Raw genomic sequence first — 23,477 nt, forward strand, 5'->3', positions numbered from 1 at the left:
CGGACCATCACAGCCGTTGGGGACGATGTGTGAAAATTGGACCTCTTAAATGCTGCTGGTGGAGTTGTTAGATGGTTACATCCACTTTGGAAAAGAAGGTTTGGCTGTGTCTAAAATGTTAAACATAAACCTATTGTACAAACCAGTCTTTCCACGTAGGTACTTACCCAAAAGAAGTGAAAGCTTATGCCCACACAAAGGCTGTACATGAATGTTCATAGCAGCCTGATTTCTAATAGTCCAAAGCTGCAAACAACTCAAATATCCATCAGTAGGGAATGGATAAATAAATTGTGGCATAGGCATACCATGGACTACCACCCAGCAATTAAAAGGAGTGAGCTATTCATACATGCAGCAATATAGAGGAATCTCAAGATAATCATGCTGAGTGAAAGACCCCAGACAAAAAGAGTACATACCGTATGTGCCCGTTTGAATCTGTTGTGTACCCCCGAAAAGCCATGCCCTTTAATCTTGATTGGATATTGCTGGGTGGGATCTTTTTTATTAAGTTGCTTCTATGGTGATGTGACCCACCCAATTGTGGGTGGGACCTGTCGATTAGGTGGTTTCCATGGGGATGTATCTCCACCCACTCAAGGTGGGGTTGCTCACTAGAGTCCTTTAAGAGGGGAACCACTTTGAAAAAAGCGGCAGAGCCCCCACAGCCAGAGACCGTTGGAGACGCAGAGGGAAAATGCCCCTGGGGAAGCCTTATGAAACAAGAAGCCAGGAGAGAAAGCTAGCAGATTTTGCCATATGCCTTCCTAGCTGACAGAGGTGTTCCGGGTGGCATTAGCCTTTCTTGAGTGACGGCAACCTCTTGTTGGTGTCTCAATTCGGACGTTTTTTCCACCTTGGAACTGTAAACATGCAACTTAATACATTCCCTTCATAAAAAGCCATTCTGCTTCTAGTATATTGCATTCCGGCGGCTTTAGCAAACCAATACATTGTATCTTTCCATTTATATAAAATTCTAGAAAATGCAATTTGTCTATAGTAGCAGAAAGTAGATCAGTATTTTCCTGGGATGAGTGAGAGGGCCAGAGAGCAGAGGAACGGATTACAAAAGGCAGAAGAACATTTAGAATGGGAATAGCCCAAATAACCCTAAAGAGTGGGAGAAAGACGATAGGCGATGGTGGAGTTATACAGAGAAGGTAGGGTTTTAACAAATGAGTATAAGTGTTGAATCACTATACGGACATTTCTTTTAGGCTCCAGTACCTTAGAGAAGCTAGAAGTAGAAGCCTAAACTTGTGGAATGGTAACCCATACCAAACTCTGAAATCTGTTCTACCACTAATTGTTGTGATATACTTGGAAATTTATGGCTTTTTTCTACATACGCTTTTTTTTTCCCCACAAAAAAAGAAAAAACAAGAGAGAAGGAGGAGCATAACAGAGAAGATAGGATTTAACAAATGAGTATGACTGCTGAATCATTATATTGATATTTCTTTCAGTCTCCAGTATCTTGGAGCAGCTAGAAGGAAATACCTGAAACGGTGGAAGTGTAACTCATACAGAACTCTGAAATCTGTTCTATAACTTCTTGTTACCATGTTCTTTCAAATTCATGGCTTTCTGTATATATGTCCTATTTCACAATAAAAAATGCTTGAAAAAATGAAAGGAAATTTTTTTTTTTTTTTTTTTGCCTACGATACCAAAATATGTTAAAGGAAGTCCTTCAGGCAGGAGGAAAATGATAACATACGGATCTATCCACAAGAAAATTAAGAATTCCAGAAATGGCAACCACATTGGGTAAGTATATTATATTCTTTAATTATTTAAAAAAATTTAAAAAGATAAATTGAGTTTAAACAAAAATAAACTTATGGGCAGTTATGGCATACGTAAAATTAAAATGTATGAAAAGAATAGGACAAAGGCCCAAAGGGGTGGAAAGGAAATAGGGTATACTGTTGTAAGGGTCTTATGCTATAAGTGGAGTGGCATAATATAATTTGAAGGCAGACTCTGTCAAGTTAAAGACGCAGATTTTGAACTCTAAACCAGCCACTGACATAACAAATCAAAGGATTACAGCTCAGGAGCACGTAAAATGGAATCATAGAAAATATACAATCCAAAAGAAGGCAGATAAAGACACGAAAGGGAAAAAAGAACATGGGGGAAAATTAAGAACGAACAAAAGATGATATATTTAAACGTAACCATATAAATAATTACATTAAATGTAAATTGTCTAAACACTACAGTTGAAAGGAAGAGGTGGTCAGATTGGATTCTATTGTTTTACTTTCCACATTCTATTTACAGTTTAAGACGAACTTTAATCCCCAAATCACATATCCACACACCCATTTCCTTTTAGATGGTTTCACTTAAACTTAAATGTGTGGTTTGTTCAACAAATATTTACCATGTCTCTTACATGTAACACACAGGAACAGCTTTTAATCCAAATTCATTGACACCCCCAACATTTTTTGTCATTATCAATACAGGTATCTAAACAATCCGGAACATATTTTTGATACTAGCAGTAGTCAGCACCCACAGTGCTTCAAGCATTAACACAATTTGCAACACTATCCACGGTACCTGCTACTTTAACCTATTTAAACTGCAGTTCTCTCACTAAGCAAGTGGAGAAAGCACGTCATTTATGTTTCTCCTCCTTGAAGTTAGGTTTCAGACACACATACCCTTCCACAGCAACCTGACACTTCTTGCCACGCTTTCATCTTGTAAACCTGAATTCTACTTTGACTAGTCTAGGTTTATGCTAACTGGCAGTGGCTTGATAAGGGAAAACAAGAATCGTGCTGCATCTGTCCTCCTGTAAACTGAAAATCTAATGGGTGTATGTATATTAAATATATCCTTACAAACGTCCAGGGCATGTTTACCACCTGGAATTCTTTTACTTACTATGTGGGTATTCTCAATCGTGATGTTTAACGAAGACAAGAGAGGAGGGTTGTTGATTTAAGACCAGTTTGAGAACCACTAAAATTAATTGTTATCTTTGTCTTTCTGGCGGCTGTGGAAGCTTCATGTTTTCTTTGGACATGATAGACGTCTTAGCTCTTGAACTACAACTTTAATGCTATACGCATGTTGCCGTTTTCCTAACACTGGTATGCTCCGTGCATCCACCGTTCCACTGGAATGATTTATTCCATTCATATTAATTTTTGTTACAAATCTAAGTGATGAAGCAGCTTCTGGGTAGCTGGGTCCAGATTCTACTTCCAGGTTAAATATTCTGTTTCCGTGATTTGTCAGTGGAGACCGCCATCTTGCCCCGCAGCCGAACGCAGCGGCGCGTACGCACACATGTCCGGCGACGCCGTGCGTCACTTCCTGGAGCCCACTTTCGATTTGAGAAAGGCCAACCCGCAGCGGGCTACGGTGGCTCAGCAGGCAGAGGTTGCGCCTGCCATTTCGGAGACCCGGGTTCGATTCCTGGTGACTACCCATGCAAAAAAATAAAAAAAATTTAAAAAGGCAAACCCAACCATATGTCGCCTACGAAATAAAACAGAACACCGTAAACGTAAATACAGAGTCATAAATAGCTTAAACATAAACGAACGGAAAAAGATATCCCATGCGAATACTGATAAGAAATCTGGGGTGGCTGTATTAATATCAGACAAAGTAGACTTCAGAGCCAGGAGAAAAAGACAGATGCACAATTATAGCCGTCGATTTCCATATCCTTCTCTTGCAATACTTGATAGAAGAGGTCGGCGGAGCATGGAGGCGCGCAGCGCGCCGCGGCGGGCAGGCGATCCAGGCTGGGACAGGCTGCTGGCCGCGGGGGCTGGAGGGCGCGATGCGGCCAGCTGGAGACTTGGACCCCTGCGACCAAGGTCTGCTGAGAACAGACCCAGTACCGGGGGAAGGAGAAGATGCTGCTGCCACAATCAGTGCCACAGAGGCCCTGTCGGAGGAGGAGCAAGGAAGAGCTCAAAAGAGAACTTGTAAAGAAAGGTAGAAGAGGAAATCCAGACTCTGTCTCAAGTGTCAGCAGCAAGAGAGAAGCACCCAGCAGAGATATAAGCGGAAACTCGGTATCAACTCATTACAGGACCTAAATTAGCAGAACATCGCCAAAGGGTGCCAAGATGGGACAGCAGCATCTACACACAGGAAGGCATCTGAAACCTCGTCTCGGGCTGGACAGAAGGCTTCAGCTGCTTTTTCATCTACTGGATCAGTTCATCGCCAAAAAGCCGGAAGATGTAATAAAAACTCACTCAAATCATTCGAAGAAAAGGTTGGAAACTTAAAGTCCAAAGTAGGGGGGACCAAGCCTGCTGGCGGTGATTTTGGAGAAGTCTTCAATTCGACTGCAAATGCTAGCGCCACGGCCATGGAACCTCTCACAGAGCAGATACAGGAGAGCCTGTGAGGTTCCTTCCCTTTTCCTTCTACCCACTGCCAGATGCTGCAGGCGCACTCCAAACACGTTCATTACCACGCCTTTATACCAGATGTGCTTTGATTTAGCTTTACATATTCCTTTGACCAACAGGAGGCAAAAAACCTTTTTTTTTTTTGGGGGGGGGGGGGAGCAGGCACCGGGAATCGAACCCCAGTCTCGGGCATGGCAGGCGAGAACCCTGCCTGCTGAGACACCGTGGCCCGCCCGCTAAAAAAAAAAAAAAAAAAAAAACACTTTTAAAAGAAATATCACCTCTATTGTTGGGAAACACTCTTCAACGTGCATATGAGGCCCTTTACTTAGGAAACGTCGTTGTAAAACCGCTTGTACCATCCGGGAAGACTCGCTAGAATGATCTTAGAAGGTGCCACGTTATCACAGTTTCTTTCCTAGTTTATAAAGATGCTTTGGATTTGGGAGGCCAGTTTGATCTTTGCCTTCTATAAAATTTTCCTTTTTCCTCTTTGAACCTCTATATGTTTGATTGCTACCTAGAATTTTTCTTGTAATTTTCCTGAGTTCTTTTAGTGAAGTTTTGATGTAATTTTCTTTACCTCCAAGGGAAGAACTACCAGCTACAAAAAGTATTTTTGAATAAGCTCTGTTTTGGTATGAGGTACACATCTTGGGTGTCGCAGACACTGAGCTAAGTAAACCAGCTCTGTGTCCAATTTGTTATGCTTATAGGTGCTGATAGGTACAATGATAATGAAATACTCGGTGACTTGAAATAGAATCCCCACATCTTTTGTTTAATATCACGTGTGGCAGGAGCCATTTCTGTGTATCTGTTATTATGGCACTCATATTAATGCCGTATATTGAGGTGACAGTTCTCCCCAAATAGAGCTACAGAATCCAATCAAAATCCCAGCAGAATTGTTTGAATATATGCACAAACTGATTCTAAAATTTTTGTGGAAAATCAAAGGATCTAGAGTAGCCAAATAAAATAATACAAAGCTGGAGTAGTCACGCTTACAGACTTATTGTAAGGTTACTTCAAGATTTACTATAAGGCTGTAGTCTCCAGGACAATGTGGATTGGCGAGGGATAGGTCGAGGAATGGGACAAAATTGAGAGTACAGAAAGAAAACCACTTAGGTACAGCCAATACTGATTTGTGACAAAGGTACAAACTCAATCCAATGAAGCAAAGAGAGTCTTTTCAACAAATGGTATTGGAACAAATGGACATTCTATTTTTTGCATAAAAAAAATGAGAAGAAGAAGAAAACTGAACTTCAACCTAAACCTTTCAACGTATGCAAAAATTAACTCAAAATGGATCATACATTTAAATCTAACTGTAAAACATGACACCTCTAGAATAAAACAGAGAAAATCTTCTTAAACTGCAGTCGGGCAAAGGGTTCTTAGGTAGGTCATCAAAAGCATAATCCACAAAAGAAAAAAAATGGAACTATTGGGCTTCAAAGTTTAAAGCTTCTTATCTGTGAAAGGCACTGTCAAGACCATGAGAAAACAAGGTACACACAAGAAGAAAATGTTACAAATCATCTCTCTGACAAAGGACTTGTAGCTAACATACATAAAGAAACTCATAATGTAACAGTAAGAAAGCGAAAAGCAAGAAGATTTTTAAATGGGCAAAGTACATTAACTGACACCTAACCAAAGAGAATATATGAATGGTAAATGAGCATATGAAGAGAGATGCTCCGTATTGCTAGTCATTATGGAAATGCACATTGGAGCCACAATGAGATAGCATTACGTACATTTCAGAATGGCTTCAAAAAGAAAACTGGCAAGACCAAGGGCTGACAAGGATGCAGACTTACTGGGTCTCTCATACATTGCTAATGGGAATACAAAATGGTACAGCCACTCTAGGAAACAGCTCGGTAGCTGCTAATAAAGTTAGAAATACACTTATCGCGTTACTCAGCTAACCCATTCCTAGGTATTCACCCTAAATAAATGACAACTTATATTCACCCAGAAACCTGTACAGGAATGCTTATAGCACCTCTGTTCACAATTGTCAAAACTGGAAACAACCCAAATGTCTTTCATTTAGAAATGATTTGTGGTATATCCTTATAATGTGATACCACTCAGCAGTAAAAAATAGACAATGGATGCACACAACAACATAGATGAATCTCGAAGGCACTACGCTTTGTAGTAAAAGAAGAGTAAAAGAACCCACGCTCAAAAGGTCACATACTATACGATTACATTTACATGATATTCTGGAAAAGAGAAAATCATAGCGATGGAGAACAACAAATGACTGATTGACAGAGGTTAAGGGTGGAGTGAAGATGTGATGAAAAACGGGCACATTAAGGAGATTTGGTGGGATAGTGCAATCTTTCTGTACCCGGATTGTGGTGGCAGTTACACAAATCTATACGTTTGTTGAAACTCACAGCTCTGTACACCAAAATAAAGAGATAAGTTAATTCAATCGAAGAGCCAGTTTTAGTGGATGTTAACTTTGCAAAGCTTCATAGACCTGTACACTAGAAAGGTCAATTTTACATTATGTTGTTTTGAAAATAAAGTAAAATGGGAAAAAAATACAATGAGATTCCACCACATACCTTCCAGAATTGCTAAAGTGAGAAAGACGGACCATCACAGCCGTTGGGGACGATGTGTGAAAATTGGACCTCTTAAATGCTGCTGGTGGAGTTGTTAGATGGTTACATCCACTTTGGAAAAGAAGGTTTGGCTGTGTCTAAAATGTTAAACATAAACCTATTGTACAAACCAGTCTTTCCACGTAGGTACTTACCCAAAAGAAGTGAAAGCTTATGCCCACACAAAGGCTGTACATGAATGTTCATAGCAGCCTGATTTCTAATAGTCCAAAGCTGCAAACAACTCAAATATCCATCAGTAGGGAATGGATAAATAAATTGTGGCATAGGCATACCATGGACTACCACCCAGCAATTAAAAGGAGTGAGCTATTCATACATGCAGCAATATAGAGGAATCTCAAGATAATCATGCTGAGTGAAAGACCCCAGACAAAAAGAGTACATACCGTATGTGCCCGTTTGAATCTGTTGTGTACCCCCGAAAAGCCATGCCCTTTAATCTTGATTGGATATTGCTGGGTGGGATCTTTTTTATTAAGTTGCTTCTATGGTGATGTGACCCACCCAATTGTGGGTGGGACCTGTCAATTAGGTGGTTTCCATGGGGATGTATCTCCACCCACTCAAGGTGGGGTTGCTCACTAGAGTCCTTTAAGAGGGGAACCACTTTGAAAAAAGCGGCAGAGCCCCCACAGCCAGAGACCGTTGGAGACGCAGAGGGAAAATGCCCCTGGGGAAGCCTTATGAAACAAGAAGCCAGGAGAGAAAGCTAGCAGATTTTGCCATATGCCTTCCTAGCTGACAGAGGTGTTCCGGGTGGCATTAGCCTTTCTTGAGTGACGGCAACCTCTTGTTGGTGTCTCAATTCGGACGTTTTTTCCACCTTGGAACTGTAAACATGCAACTTAATACATTCCCTTCATAAAAAGCCATTCTGCTTCTAGTATATTGCATTCCGGCGGCTTTAGCAAACCAATACATTGTATCTTTCCATTTATATAAAATTCTAGAAAATGCAATTTGTCTATAGTAGCAGAAAGTAGATCAGTATTTTCCTGGGATGAGTGAGAGGGCCAGAGAGCAGAGGAACGGATTACAAAAGGCAGAAGAACATTTAGAATGGGAATAGCCCAAATAACCCTAAAGAGTGGGAGAAAGACGATAGGCGATGGTGGAGTTATACAGAGAAGGTAGGGTTTTAACAAATGAGTATAAGTGTTGAATCACTATACGGACATTTCTTTTAGGCTCCAGTACCTTAGAGAAGCTAGAAGTAGAAGCCTAAACTTGTGGAATGGTAACCCATACCAAACTCTGAAATCTGTTCTACCACTAATTGTTGTGATATACTTGGAAATTTATGGCTTTTTTCTACATACGCTTTTTTTTTCCCCACAAAAAAAGAAAAAACAAGAGAGAAGGAGGAGCATAACAGAGAAGATAGGATTTAACAAATGAGTATGACTGCTGAATCATTATATTGATATTTCTTTCAGTCTCCAGTATCTTGGAGCAGCTAGAAGGAAATACCTGAAACGGTGGAAGTGTAACTCATACCGAACTCTGAAATCTGTTCTATAACTTCTTGTTACCATGTTCTTTCAAATTCATGGCTTTCTGTATATATGTCCTATTTCACAATAAAAAATGCTTGAAAAAATGAAAGGAAATTTTTTTTTTTTTTTTTTTTTGCCTACGATACCAAAATATGTTAAAGGAAGTCCTTCAGGCAGGAGGAAAATGATAACATACGGATCTATCCACAAGAAAATTAAGAATTCCAGAAATGGCAACCACATTGGGTAAGTATATTATACTCTTTAGTTATTTAAAAAAATTTAAAAAGATAATTTGAGTTTAAACAAAAATAAACTTATGGGCAGTTATGGCATACGTAAAATTAAAATGTATGAAAAGAATAGGACAAAGGCCCAAAGGGGTGGAAAGGAAGTAGGGTATACTGTTGTAAGGGTCTTATGCTATAAGTGGAGTGGCATAATATAATTTGAAGGCAGACTCTGTCAAGTTTAAGACGCAGATTTTGAACTCTAAACCAGCCACTGACATAACAAATCAAAGGATTACAGCTCAGGAGCACGTAAAATGGAATCATAGAAAACATACAATCCAAAAGAAGGCAGATAAAGACACGAAAGGGAAAAAAGAACATGGGGGAAAATTAAGAACGAACAAAAGATGATATATTTAAACGTAACCATATAAATAATTACATTAAATGTAAATTGTCTAAACACTACAGTTGAAAGGAAGAGGTGGTCAGATTGGATTCTATTGTTTTACTTTCCACATTCTATTTACAGTTTAAGACGAACTTTAATCCCCAAATCACATATCCACACACCCATTTCCTTTTAGATGGTTTCACTTAAACTTAAATGTGTGGTTTGTTCAACAAATATTTACCATGTCTCTTACATGTAACACACAGGAACAGCTTTTAATCCAAATTCATTGACACCCCCAACATTTTTTGTCATTATCAATACAGGTATCTAAACAATCCGGAACATATTTTTGATACTAGCAGTAGTCAGCACCCACAGTGCTTCAAGCATTAACACAATTTGCAACACTATCCACGGTACCTGCTACTTTAACCTATTTAAACTGCAGTTCTCTCACTAAGCAAGTGGAGAAAGCACGTCATTTATGTTTCTCCTCCTTGAAGTTAGGTTTCAGACACACATACCCTTCCACAGCAACCTGACACTTCTTGCCACGCTTTCATCTTGTAAACCTGAATTCTACTTTGACTAGTCTAGGTTTATGCTAACTGGCAGTGGCTTGATAAGGGAAAACAAGAATCGTGCTGCATCTGTCCTCCTGTAAACTGAAAATCTAATGGGTGTATGTATATTAAATATATCCTTACAAACGTCCAGGGCATGTTTACCACCTGGAATTCTTTTACTTACTATGTGGGTATTCTCAATCGTGATGTTTAACGAAGACAAGAGAGGAGGGTTGTTGATTTAAGACCAGTTTGAGAACCACTAAAATTAATTGTTATCTTTGTCTTTCTGGCGGCTGTGGAAGCTTCATGTTTTCTTTGGACATGATAGACGTCTTAGCTCTTGAACTACAACTTTAATGCTATACGCATGTTGCCGTTTTCCTAACACTGGTATGCTCCGTGCATCCACCGTTCCACTGGAATGATTTATTCCATTCATATTAATTTTTGTTACAAATCTAAGTGATGAAGCAGCTTCTGGGTAGCTGGGTCCAGATTCTACTTCCAGGTTAAATATTCTGTTTCCGTGATTTGTCAGTGGAGACCGCCATCTTGCCCCGCAGCCGAACGCAGCGGCGCGTACGCACACATGTCCGGCGACGCCGTGCGTCACTTCCTGGAGCCCACTTTCGATTTGAGAAAGGCCAACCCGCGGCGGGCTACGGTGGCTCAGCAGGCAGAGGTTGCGCCTGCCATTTCGGAGACCGGGGTTTGATTCCCGGTGACTGCCCGTGCAAAAAAATAAAAAAATTTTAAAAAGGCAAACCCAACCATATGTCGCCTACGAAATAAAACAGAACACCACACACCCTATTCCTTTTAGATGGTTTCACTTAAATGCGTGGTTTGTTCAACAAATATTTACCATGTCTCTTACATGTAACACACAGGAACAGCTTTTAATCCAAATTCATTGACACCCCCAACATTTTTTGTCATTATCAATACAGGTATCTAAACAATCCGGAACATATTTTTGATACTAGCAGTAGTCAGCACCCACAGTGCTTCAAGCATTAACACAATTTGCAACACTATCCACGGTACCTGCTACTTTAACCTATTTAAACTGCAGTTCTCTCACTAAGCAAGTGGAGAAAGCACGTCATTTATGTTTCTCCTCCTTGAAGTTAGGTTTCAGACACACATACCCTTCCACAGCAACCTGACACTTCTTGCCACGCTTTCATCTTGTAAACCTGAATTCTACTTTGACTAGTCTAGGTTTATGCTAACTGGCAGTGGCTTGATAAGGGAAAACAAGAATCGTGCTGCATCTGTCCTCCTGTAAACTGAAAATCTAATGGGTGTATGTATATTAAATATATCCTTACAAACGTCCAGGGCATGTTTACCACCTGGAATTCTTTTACTTACTATGTGGGTATTCTCAATCGTGATGTTTAACGAAGACAAGAGAGGAGGGTTGTTGATTTAAGACCAGTTTGAGAACCACTAAAATTAATTGTTATCTTTGTCTTTCTGGCGGCTGTGGAAGCTTCATGTTTTCTTTGGACATGATAGACGTCTTAGCTCTTGAACTACAACTTTAATGCTATACGCATGTTGCCGTTTTCCTAACACTGGTATGCTCCGTGCATCCACCGTTCCACTGGAATGATTTATTCCATTCATATTAATTTTTGTTACAAATCTAAGTGATGAAGCAGCTTCTGGGTAGCTGGGTCCAGATTCTACTTCCAGGTTAAATATTCTGTTTCCGTGATTTGTCAGTGGAGACCGCCATCTTGCCCCGCAGCCGAACGCAGCGGCGCGTACGCACACATGTCCGGCGACGCCGTGCGTCACTTCCTGGAGCCCACTTTCGATTTGAGAAAGGCCAACCCGCGGCGGGCTACGGTGGCTCAGCAGGCAGAGGTTGCGCCTGCCATTTCGGAGACCGGGGTTTGATTCCCGGTGACTGCCCGTGCAAAAAAATAAAAAAATTTTAAAAAGGCAAACCCAACCATATGTCGCCTACGAAATAAAACAGAACACCACACACCCTATTCCTTTTAGATGGTTTCACTTAAATGCGTGGTTTGTTCAACAAATATTTACCATGTCTCTTACATGTAACACACAGGAACAGCTTTTAATCCAAATTCATTGACACCCCCAACATTTTTTGTCATTATCAATACAGGTATCTAAACACCTAGATACATCATAGTAAACCACACGGATTAAAACAAATGGGGGTTGGTGGTGGTGCTGATTATCTTACATGGAGCAATAGTTAGACCAAAAGCAAGAATGGATCCAGAAAACAATATAATCAAAGTAACAATGAACCTTGAATTCTCCCCTAAAAATATCTGAATTAAAGATCACAGAAATGAATTTTAGACTACCAACAACTGAGAAAACTTTCCATCCATGGACATGTAATAAAGGAAACTCTAACGTGTGTCCTGGCAGAACAAAAATGCTAACAGAGAGAAGATCAGAGATGCAGGAAGAACATCAAAACCAGTACATATGGGCCGTGCAATGGTGGCTCAGTTGCAGAATTCTCACTTTCCATGCCAGAGACCCATGTTCAATTCCCAAAGCCTGCCCATGTAAAACAAAGAAACAAAAAGAATCAGTACATAAATGGGTAAAAATGAACATTGACTTATATAATAAAAACAATAATATCTTGGATGGTTTTAAACAATGAGAACTAAAATATATAACAGTTAAATTTAAGTTCGGGAAATTTGATGGTTAATTTCATGTGTCAACTTGGCTAGATTATGGTGCCCAGTTGTTTGGTCAAGCAAGCACTAGCCTGATACTATAAGGGTATTTCTTAGGTGGATTTGCATCTATATTCAGTTCATTATACTATGGCTGATTGCATCTACAGTCAACAAATATTGTCCTCAGCAATGTGGGGAGTCTCCTCATCCAATCAATTGTAGGTCTTCAAAGCCAGAATTGAGAATTTTAGAAACCAGAAAGAATTTCTGCCTCTTTTTCACCAACTAGCCTCTCCTGGGGAAGTCAACTTCATCTTCATCCACATTACCAGTTTATGACCGCCCTACAAAATTCAGATTTGTCTGTCGGGCCTGGATGAGACAGAGGTCACATGCTTGCTGCAGAGATACAGCAAAGCTATCTCTGTGGGAATAGGCACCTAATGTCCTGAAAAGGCTTAAGTGTTGCAAAGCTGCTTGAGCCTGGGTGGAAGGAGGCCTTGGGAAACATGTATAACTTTTGACTCATCCAGTCACAAGGAAGCAGATGGTTCAGCTCGTGCTTCCTCTCCCACATTCTTTACTTACTTTTTTTTTTTTTTTTTTTTTTGCATGGGCAGCACTGGGAATTGAACCCAGGTCTCCGGTATGGCAGGCAAGAACTCTGCCCGCTGAGCCACTGTGGCCCACCCTTTCGTTACTTTTTTGACTTTCTTTACCTCACAGCCCTATAAAATAAACTGTGCTGAACCTCTTGGGGTTTTTGAGTGTCTGTCTGAGCTCAGAGTCCCAGCTGGTCCCAGTTTTAACTATATCTTTGTGTGTTACGTTTCTTTCTCAATTCCCCGTCACCTCCCTTCAGTTCCAACTCTGAGCTGTGCTGGTCGTGGCATTTGCCAATTCCCCATAGTTGCATGAAGCCAATTCCTATATACGCTGGTTTGAAAAGATGTATGTATCCCAGAAAAGACACGTTTTTTTAATTTTTATTTTTTAGAACTTTTTTTATTAATAAAACCAATCCACATACAACACGAACATTCTTAATATATAAACATTCCATTCTTTGTGTCCAATAAGTGGCTCACAATATCATCACATAGCTGTATATTCATCACTATGATAATTTCTCAGAACATTTTCATCACTCTGGAAAAAGAAATAAAAGAAAAAAGAAAAAAACTCATACGTAACATACCCCTTACCCCTCCCTCTCATTGACCACTAGTATTTCCCTCTACCCAATTTATTTTAACATTTGTTCCCCCTATTATTTATTTATTTTTAATCCATATTTTTTACTCATCTGTCCATACCATAGATAAAAGGAGCATCAGAACAAGGTTTTCACAATCACGCAGTCACTTTGTGATCATCTTAAAGAAACATGGCTACTGGAACACAGCTCTACAGTTTCAGGTACTTTCCTCTAGCCTCTCTAATACACCTTAAACTAAAAAGGGGATATGTATATAATGCATAAGAATCACCTCCAGGATACCCTCTCAACTCTGTTTGAAATCTCTCAACCATTAACACTTAATTTGTCTCATTTGTCTCTTCCCCTGAAAAGCCATGTGTTAATCCTAATCCTATTTTGTAAAGGCAGCCATTTCTTCTAATCCCTATTCAGTGCTATATATTTGAAATTTTAATTAGATCATCTCCCTGGAGATGTGACACAATCAAGAGTGGTTGTTAAGCTGATTAGGCAGAGAAGTGTCTCTACCCATTCCAGGTGGGTCTTGATTAGTTTACTGGAATCCTATAAAAGAGGAAATATTAGGGAGAAAGGCGGTAGATACAGAGAAAACAGAGAAGAACAATATAGCCATGAGAAGCAGAGAGTCTACCAGCCAGCAACCTTTGGAGATGAAGAAGGAAAACACCTCCCAGAGAGCTTCATGAAACAGGAAGCCAGGAGAGAAAGCTAGCAGATGATGCTGTATTCGCCATGTGCCCTTCCAGCTGAGAGAGAAACTCTGTGTTCACCATGTGCCTTCTCACTTGAGAGAGAAACTCTGAACTTCATCGGCCTTCTTGAACCAAGGTATGTTTTCCTGGATGGATGCCTTTGATTGGACATTTTTATAGACTTGTTTTAACTGGGACATTTTCTCGGCCTTAGAACTGTAAACTAGCAAATTATTAAACTCCCCTTTTTCAAAGCCACTCTGTTTCTGGTATATTGCATTCCAGCAGCTAGCAAACTAGAACACTATAATAAATCTATATATCTATATCTTGTCAATTCTGTTTCTCAGGGGAACCCTGAGTAACACAGGGGCTAGTTAAGGTGTTCTATGGTCATTACATTTTCTCAGAGCCGTGTAAAAGTACCAGCTAACATTCGACTGTGAGAAGTTAGGGAACCATGATATAATATCTGGGGTAACCACTATTCAAATAGTAATAGGAATTTCTTTTACTTGCAGATGAACAGTGTGCACTGTGGGTAGATTGTAAATGGTATCATTGGGGTAAGAGTGTTATATGACAAAGAGACTGTCAATCTTCTTTCCTATCCCCCATCTGTATCTCATGCAGTTCGCTTAGAGTAGGTGCTCAATAAATGTTTATTGACTCAATGAACACGGGACACAGGTAATTACAACCTCCATGAGTTTTGTTTTGTTTTTTGCCTTACATTTTTCTTTTATTCATTTTTTTCTGGACAATTTCAGACATGCAGAAAGGAGGAAGAATGGTATAATAAATTCCATATACCCAACACTCAGCCACAACAACCATGGACCCATGGCAGGCCTGCTCCACTCATTTGCCCACTCCTGTATTATTATTATTTTTTAAATAAATATTTTATTGTCAACCTTAAACTAATATACAAACATTCTTGACATACAAACATTCTATACATGGTGTACAATCAAGGGCTCACAATATCATCATATAATTGTGTATTCATCACCATGATCATTTTTTTTGGACATTTGCATCTCTCCAGCAAAAGAAATAAAAAAGAAGAAACTCATACATGACACACCCCTTACCCCTCTCTCTCATTGACCACTAGTATTTCAATCTATTCAATTTATTTTAACCTTTGTTCCCGTATTATTTATTTTTATATCCATATTTTGTACTCATCTGTCCATACCCTTTATAAAAGGAGCATCAGACACAAGGTTTTCACAATCACACAGTCACATTGTCAACATTATATCATTATACAATCATCTTCAAGAAACATTCCATGAGTTACGAAAGTCCTTTCTCTTAGTTTTCAGAAGGAAAAAGAAATGTTGCAGCCACTTTGAAAAACAATCTGGCAATGCCTCAAAATGTTAAACATGGTCATTATGCTGAATGAAATAACCCAGACACAAAACGCCAAATATTGTATGATCTCACTTATATGAAGCATCTAGAATGAGCAGATTCATACAGACAGAAAGTAGATGAGAGTTTACAGGAAGGTGGGTAGTGAAAAATAAGAGTTATTGTTTAATGGGGACAGAGTTTCTGATTGGGTGATGGAAAAGTTTTGATACTTGATGGTGATGATGGGAGCATATATTGTGAATGTGACTAATATCACTGAATTGCAAGCTTAAACATGGTTAAAATGAGAAATGTTATGTCACATATATGTCACCACAATACTTTTAAAGTTTAACATAGAGTTTACCACATGACCTAGCAATTCCATTGCCAAGAGAAATGAAACCACACATCAATGCAAAAACTTGTCCATGACTAGTCACAGAAGCATTAAAAGAGAACCAAGACTGGCATCACTCTACTTGTAACACTTAAGTTCGAAAATAGTAAAACAACATCTATAAACTAGAAAAGAAAAGGGACTGTGACCAAAAGTTTATCCACTGCCCCCGCCAACTAAGATATCATCTGTCACAAGGCAAAAATAATTGTTTGGGGGCGGTGGTGAGAGGGTAGTTCAGTGGTAGAATTCTCACCTACCATGCGGGAGACCCAGATTTGATTCCAGGACCCTGCACTTCTCCAAAACAAACAAACAAACAAATTCAAAAAATGGTGCTGCAATAACAGGATACTTACATGGAAAAAGAATGAAATGTGACCCCCACCATACAGCATACGAAATGATAATAATGATAATCATAAAATAAAAAATAAAAATATTAATAATAATTGTTTGGGGGTAGTCAAGGCATCAGAGAGAATATATATACCCACATACCAGATATAAGGGAAGAAACATGAGGTGTACATCACTCTAATGACAATTTATTTGGCACAGAGATGTCAAAGGAGGAAAACTGAAATGGACATGTAAAAGCAATAGCTATAAATTGCTAGACACGTCTAAACAGATCATGATAATGTGACTGAGAACGTCATGCAAGAGATAAGAAAGGATTGTTGAAATCATCCAAGTGCGTTAAAGGAGACAAAAATAGATGCTGTGTAAAAGGTATAATCACGAAGAAGATATATCAAACATCTATGTAACGAAAAACCAGAGAAGCCAAATACATAAAGCCAAACTTGAAAAACAAGAAAACGGCATAAAAACACCAGCATGGTGGGAAACTTTAGCATATTTTTAAAAAATTAAAAAAATCAAGTAGTCAAAAAATAGCAAGGATATACAAGATTTGAATAACATAGTCAACAAGCTTAATTTTGCCTATAAATTTATACTTATAAATGGAGAGATATGCATTATACTAACACGTCCATGCTATTTTTCCAAAAAAAAGAGAAAAACTTTATTATGCTCTTGCTCAAAAAGTAAACAAAGAAAATCCAAACAATGTAGAGATTTGTACAGGCCATACTTTGAATCCAAACCAATAAAATTAGAAATCAACACGAAAGACATTAATTTAAAAATTGACTACTTGGAAATTAAATGCTACTGTGAAGAAGAAATCAAAACTGATATGTAAGACCATCTAGAGAATTATGAGAGGGAGCAATTCCTGTGCCAAAGGAAACGTACAGCCTTCAAAGACTGCATTTAAAAAGCAATAGCTAAACTTCTGTGTTTTAGCTTCCGAGGCTGCTCATACCACGAAATGCGGCGGGTTAAACAATGGGAATTTATTCACTTACGATTTTGAGGCTGGAAAAAAGTCCAAATCAAGGTGTCTGAAGGTGATGCTTTTTTCCCGGGACTGTGGCATTCTGGGCTGGCTGCCAGCGAACTTAGGTCCTTAACTTGTCACATGGCAAGGCACGTGGTGGCATCTCCTGGCCTCTCCCTTCTCTTCCGGTTCCACTGGGTTTCAGCCTCTCTCTCTCTCTCTCACTCTCTCTCTCTCTCTCTCTCTCTCTCTCTCTCTCTCTCTCTCTCTCTCTCTCTCTCTCTCTCTCTCTCTCTCTCTCTCTCTCTCTCGTCTGAATTTCATTCTGCTTAATAAGATTAAGGCTCATCTAGATTGAAGTGGGGCCACAGTTTAACTGAAGCAACCTCTTCAAAAGGCCCTACATACAATGGATTCACACCCACAGAAATGGATTAAATTTAAGAACATGTTTTTCTGGGGTACACACAGCTGGCAAGCCAGCACACACCGAAGGCCTGATTAAAGAAAAAATGAGAGAAAACAAAATATACAACGCTCAGGATGAGAATGGTGATATAACCAGAAAGGCAAGAGATTAAAATAATTACAAGAGAATATTACGTGCATCTCGCTGGCAATAAACTGAAAATGTAGCAAAGTGGTTCTGAACCTTGGCTGCATGTTGTAATCACCTGCGAGCTTGAAAAAAAATACTGATGCCTGAGTTCCACGCCCAGACATTCTAATGTAATTGCTCTCAGGTGTGGCCTGGGAATTGTAAGGGCTCCCCGACAGGATTCTGGTTTTCATCCAAAATTCAAAACCACTAAATTCCTCCCACAGAGCCTGGACGCTCAAAGTGTGATCCTCTGACAGGCAGCTTGCCAGAGAGCTTGTTAGCATTTCAGAATCTTCGGCCCCACCCCAGGCCCCGGACTCCGAGTACGCATTTTTACAATACCTGCTCCCCAGGTGATTTTTATGAACATTAATATATGAGAAGGACAGATCTACGGAAAATGGATGGTCTCCAAGGGAAATATAGACAACAAAATTTATTTAAGAAGAAAAACGGATGGACCAATGAATGTAGAAGCGATCAGAAAAGTAAAGACCGCTCATTTATAAAGAGGCCTTAGACCCAAAAGCTTTCACAACTGTGTTCTATCTAGTCTCTAAAAATCAGATAACACCTGTGATTTTTTTTAACCCCTGTGATTTTTAAACCGTTCCAGATTATAGAAAAGTTACCAAATTAATCTTATGGAGCTAGTGTTAGATTAAAATTCAAACCCGATAGTTCAAAACAAGAAATTTCTGGAATTATGAACAAAAATACAAAAATTCTGAATAAAATGCTAGCCAATTTAAGCAATAATATATTTAAAGGAGAATAAAAATGCCTAAGTAGAATACTTTTAGTCTAGAAATACAAGTATGGTTTTACTTTAGAAAATCTACCAATGTAATTCAATGTACTTTAACGCCAACAAATTAAAAGAGATAATCATATTGATAGGTAGCTGAAAGCCATTTGATAATATTAGTCATTCCTAATAAGATCTCTAAGTAAATAATAATGGAAAGAAACTAATCTCAGTAAAGGCTGTTTTCCAAAACCAGCATAATAGTCAATGGTTAAATAAAGTACTGCTATTAAAATCAAAGGCGACACAGGCAGGTTTGCTATCACCACTATGTGTATATTACTCAGCCTTGTTTTAGAAGCCCTATCTAACACGAGACAAAAAAAGAAAATAATTGACATCTTTTTGTTTTATGATCACTCACAGATTCAAGAGTACTAAGGCACAGTCAAACTTGGGAAGATAATGTGGTAAATTAGGGTACATGAAAGATATATAAAAATAAACAGCTTTTCTCTGTACTCTGGCAGTATTTAGGTAGTTACAGAAACTACAAAGTACTTAGGAAAAGTATAGGACTTATAAGAAGAATGTAATAAAATTTTATTAAAGAAAGTAAAACAAGACCAGAACAAGTGGAGAAACATGGATGTGAAGACAATATGATAAAAATGTCACACTCAAAAAAAAAAAGTCAGGCTCAATTTAATATAGAATATTTATAGCAATTTGAATAAAAATCCCCATGGGTCTTTCATGGGAAACACGGTAAAATTATTTTAAATGTCAAGAAGACTATGAAAAAGAATGGAACCAAAGAGGGATTTACCTTCTAGATACTAAAGTTAATCACAGATTACTGTGTGTAAAACAATATGGTTTTAGCACAGGAATAACAAATAGGTCTGTAAAAGGAATAGACTCCAGAAATAAATCCGAAGAGATATATGAACTTAACGCAAGTGTCATTTCAATTCATGGAGGTAAAGGATGACAATAAATGGTACTAGAATAACTGGCTCTCTGTCCAAGAGAAGAAAGAAACTAACCTCTACCAAGCAGCATATACCAATAAAAATCCAAATAAAATTTTAAAAACTATAAAAATATCAGAAGAAAATCTAGGAGTATATTTGTAAAAATCTTGGGGGGTAGAAAACACCTTTTTGAGCAAGGCAGGAAATCCCAGATATCATAAGGAAAAGCAAACATATTTGATTACACAAATATGAAAAGCTTTTGTTTATCTAAAGATAACATAAGGAAAAGTACATGGCAGTATTAAATGTTCAAGGAGCATGATATATACAACCTCCTCTCAAATGTTTAGAAAATAGATGTATTGATAGACCAAAGATCAATTTAAGAGAGAGAGGGAGAGGGATAGGGAGATGGGTGGATGGATGGATGGGTGGATGGATGGATGGATAGAATGATATGGCAAATGTGGCAAAATGTTAAAGTTGGTGGATCTAGGTATCTGGATGGGGGGTAGGTCGGAGTTCTCTGTGTGAGTTTTGTATTAATGTGCAACTGTCTCAATTAGAGATAACAAAACGGGGCCAAGGTAAATCAGAATACAAGGGTAAAGAAAGACATTATATTTTAGAACTTCCCTACTGTATGAGCCCAAAGGAAGAGAGGTTTATTTTATCCATAACCTAAATTTTCTGTAGCACATAATCTAACTCAACCTGTCCAGATAGCTAATTTAAACAACCCAAACACATGGAGTCCAGAATGGGAACGAGGCCTTGTAATTCTGTATAGTTTAATGTAATGCCTGTATACATCCCAGAGTATGTTGAGCAGATGATTTTAAAGTATTAGCCAAGTCCCTTGAGGAACAGGAGAAAAAATATGGAACTATAAAACTTTACCATCAAGGAAACCCCTTATACTGTCTCAAATATTAGGGACTCCCAAGTCAATAGGCCAAGCCCTTGATCTTGAGGCTTGCTCTTCTGAAGCTTATTTATGTAGCAGAGAAGCTAAGCCTGCATATAGTTATGCCTAAGAGCAACTTCCAGAGGACCTCTTTTGTTCCACAGGTATGGCCTCTCTCTCTTTAAGCCCAACTTTAAGTAAAATCATTACCCTCCCCCCTACGTGGGACATGACACCCAAAGGTGAAAGTCTCCCTGGCAACATGGGATATGACACCCAGGGATGAGCCTGGCCTTGGCACCATGGATAGACAATGCCTTTCTGACCAAAAGGGGGGAAAGAACTGTACCAAATAAGGTATCAGTGGCTGAAAGAGTTCAAATAGAGTCAAGAGGCTATTTCGGAGGGTACTCTCACACAAGCGTCAGCTAGATATTGCTACTTATTGTGTTTTGCCAAACCCCAACCAAAACCATTCCTACCAACCCTAAAGAACACCTATGGCTTTACCTGAGATTCTACAAAGGTCCCATGCACTAGGATTACTTTCCAGAAATCTACTACCTCCAGTTGGTTTCCTAGGCCAGATAAGCCCTGAAATGCTGAGGGCCAGCCTCTCCAGAACATCAATTCGTTCCACCCCCCTATCCCATGTTATCGACAGCCCCTTCCAACATGGAAAAGATAGAATGGGCATAGCCCAAATACCACTAAAGAGTGGGAGAAAGATCAGAGGAGAACGTGGAGTTATAACAGAGATGATAGGATTTAACAAATGAACATGACTGCTAAATCATTATACTGATATTTCTTTTAGTCTCCGTGTCTTGGAGTGGCTAAAAGTAAAAACCTAAAATTGTGGAATTGTAACACATGCCAAATTCTGAAATCTGTTCCACAACTAATTGTTGCAGTATGCTTGAAATTTGTTGCTTTTTTGTATATAGGCTATGTATCACAACAAAAATAGATAAATAAATACTTACTGGAAAAATAAATAAAAATAACCCTGTGATAGATGATGTCTGTGGTGAATAGTACAAATATAAGAACGTTCTTTCATGAAATATAACAAATGTATGACACTATTACAAGGTGTTAATAATAGGTTAATAGTAGGGCATTTGGAAAAAAATACACCTAATACAAAATATGGACTATAGTGATATTTTAGGATATTTTAGGATTCTTTAAATATAAAGAAATCTATAGGGACAGAATTAGATTAGTTGTTATGTCGGGCTGGAGAAGGATAGAGGGATAGAGAGGTGACTGCTAAGGGTGTGGGGTTTTTCTTTTTGGAGTAATGAAAATGTTCCAAAGTTGATTGTGGTGATAATGCACAATTCAGTGATTATGCTAAGAGCCACTGTTCTAGTTTGCTGGCTGCCAGAATGCGATAATGGCTTTTTAAAAAGGGGAATTTAATAAGTTGTAAGTTTACAGTTCTGAGGCTGAAAAAATGTCCCACTTAAAGTAAGTCTATAAAAATGTCCAAATTAGGGCACCAACAAGAGGTTACCTTTACTCAAGAAAGGCTGACGAAGTCAGGGTTTCTCTCTCAACTGGAAAGCCCCATGGTGAACATGGCAACGTCTGCTACCTTCCTCTCCAGGCCTCTTGCTTCATGAAGCTGCTCCAGGGGCATATTCCTTCTTCATCTCCAAAGGTCTCTGGCTGCGTGGGCTCTGGTAGTTGCATTGGCACTAAAAGGGACTCTCTCCAAAATGTTTCCTCTTTTAAAGGACTCCAGTCAAGGCCCACCTGGAATGCATAGTGTCACATTTCCCTCTAATCAAAAGTTAATACCCACAATAGGGTGAGTCACATCTCCATAAGGACAATCAAAAAGCTCCCAGTCATCAACACTGAATGAGGATTAAAGGACATGACTTTTCTGGAGTCCACCACAGATTCAAGCTGGCACATTCACTGATTGCACACCTTGGATGGTTTGTATAGTATATGAATATATCTCAATAAAACTGCTTTAAAAATAATAGCATATACAATAACAAGATAAACCATTGACTAGAAAAATGCTCAACCAATGTATTAGAAAGTTGATAGGCCTAATGTGCAGAAGATCCCAAATAGAAAAGGGGGCACAGGATTTGAACAGGCAGTTGCAGAAAAAAACTCAAAGGGTCATCAGACACTTGAAAGTATCACTTTACTAAGAGACAGCTCAAAACAAATCAAATTTGATTGCATATTCTTTTTTTTTTTAAAGCTGTGAAATTGGCTATAATATCCAAGTAAGACAGAGGGGAATGGACCCTCCTATATATTGCTGTGGGTGTGTGAATTGTTACAATCCTTCAACCTTCAACATTCAACACATATTTATTCAGCACCTCCTATGCACTGTGCTGTTCTAAGTGACCAGCGATAAACAGACAAAATTCCCTGCGCTCCTGGAAGTTACATTCTGGCAGAAAATAATTTGGTAATATCTAGTAAAATTTTCAAAATAGCACATATCCTTTCACTTGGCAGTTGCATCTTGGGAGAATCCATCCTACAGAAATCAAAGCACAGGTATGTAAGAATTATAGATATGCACAAGGAGAGTTACTCCAGCATTCTTATAGTGGCAGAAAATTGGAAACAACCTAAATGTCCATCAATAGGGGAGTGGTTGAATAAATTATGGCAGGTCCCATCTGTGGAATGTTATTCAGCTATTAAAGATAATGACACAGAGCTCAGTCTATTGTCCCAGATGGATGGACAATATATTAAGTGACTTGTAGA

The 23,477-nt window shown here is 38.8% G+C and overlaps 1 protein-coding gene and 1 pseudogene across 1 annotated transcript in view; one reads left to right on the forward strand and one right to left on the reverse strand.

Annotated features, from left to right (window-relative positions):
• PDK3 (pyruvate dehydrogenase kinase 3) overlaps positions 1 to 17,531 on the reverse strand; it is a 368,168-nt gene extending 350,637 nt beyond the window's left edge. Inside the window, exon 1 of the mRNA XM_077144969.1 lies at positions 17,513 to 17,531. The gene's annotated coding sequence lies outside the window, so the exon portion shown is untranslated. The remainder of the gene's footprint in view (positions 1 to 17,512) is intronic.
• On the forward strand, positions 3,821 to 4,399 carry LOC143672123 (tumor protein D52 pseudogene; annotated as a pseudogene).
• Positions 17,532 to 23,477: the final 5,946 nt, after the last annotated feature.

Source organism: Tamandua tetradactyla, chromosome X, assembly GCF_023851605.1.
Source record: "Tamandua tetradactyla isolate mTamTet1 chromosome X, mTamTet1.pri, whole genome shotgun sequence".
Lineage (NCBI taxonomy): Eukaryota > Metazoa > Chordata > Mammalia > Pilosa > Myrmecophagidae > Tamandua > Tamandua tetradactyla.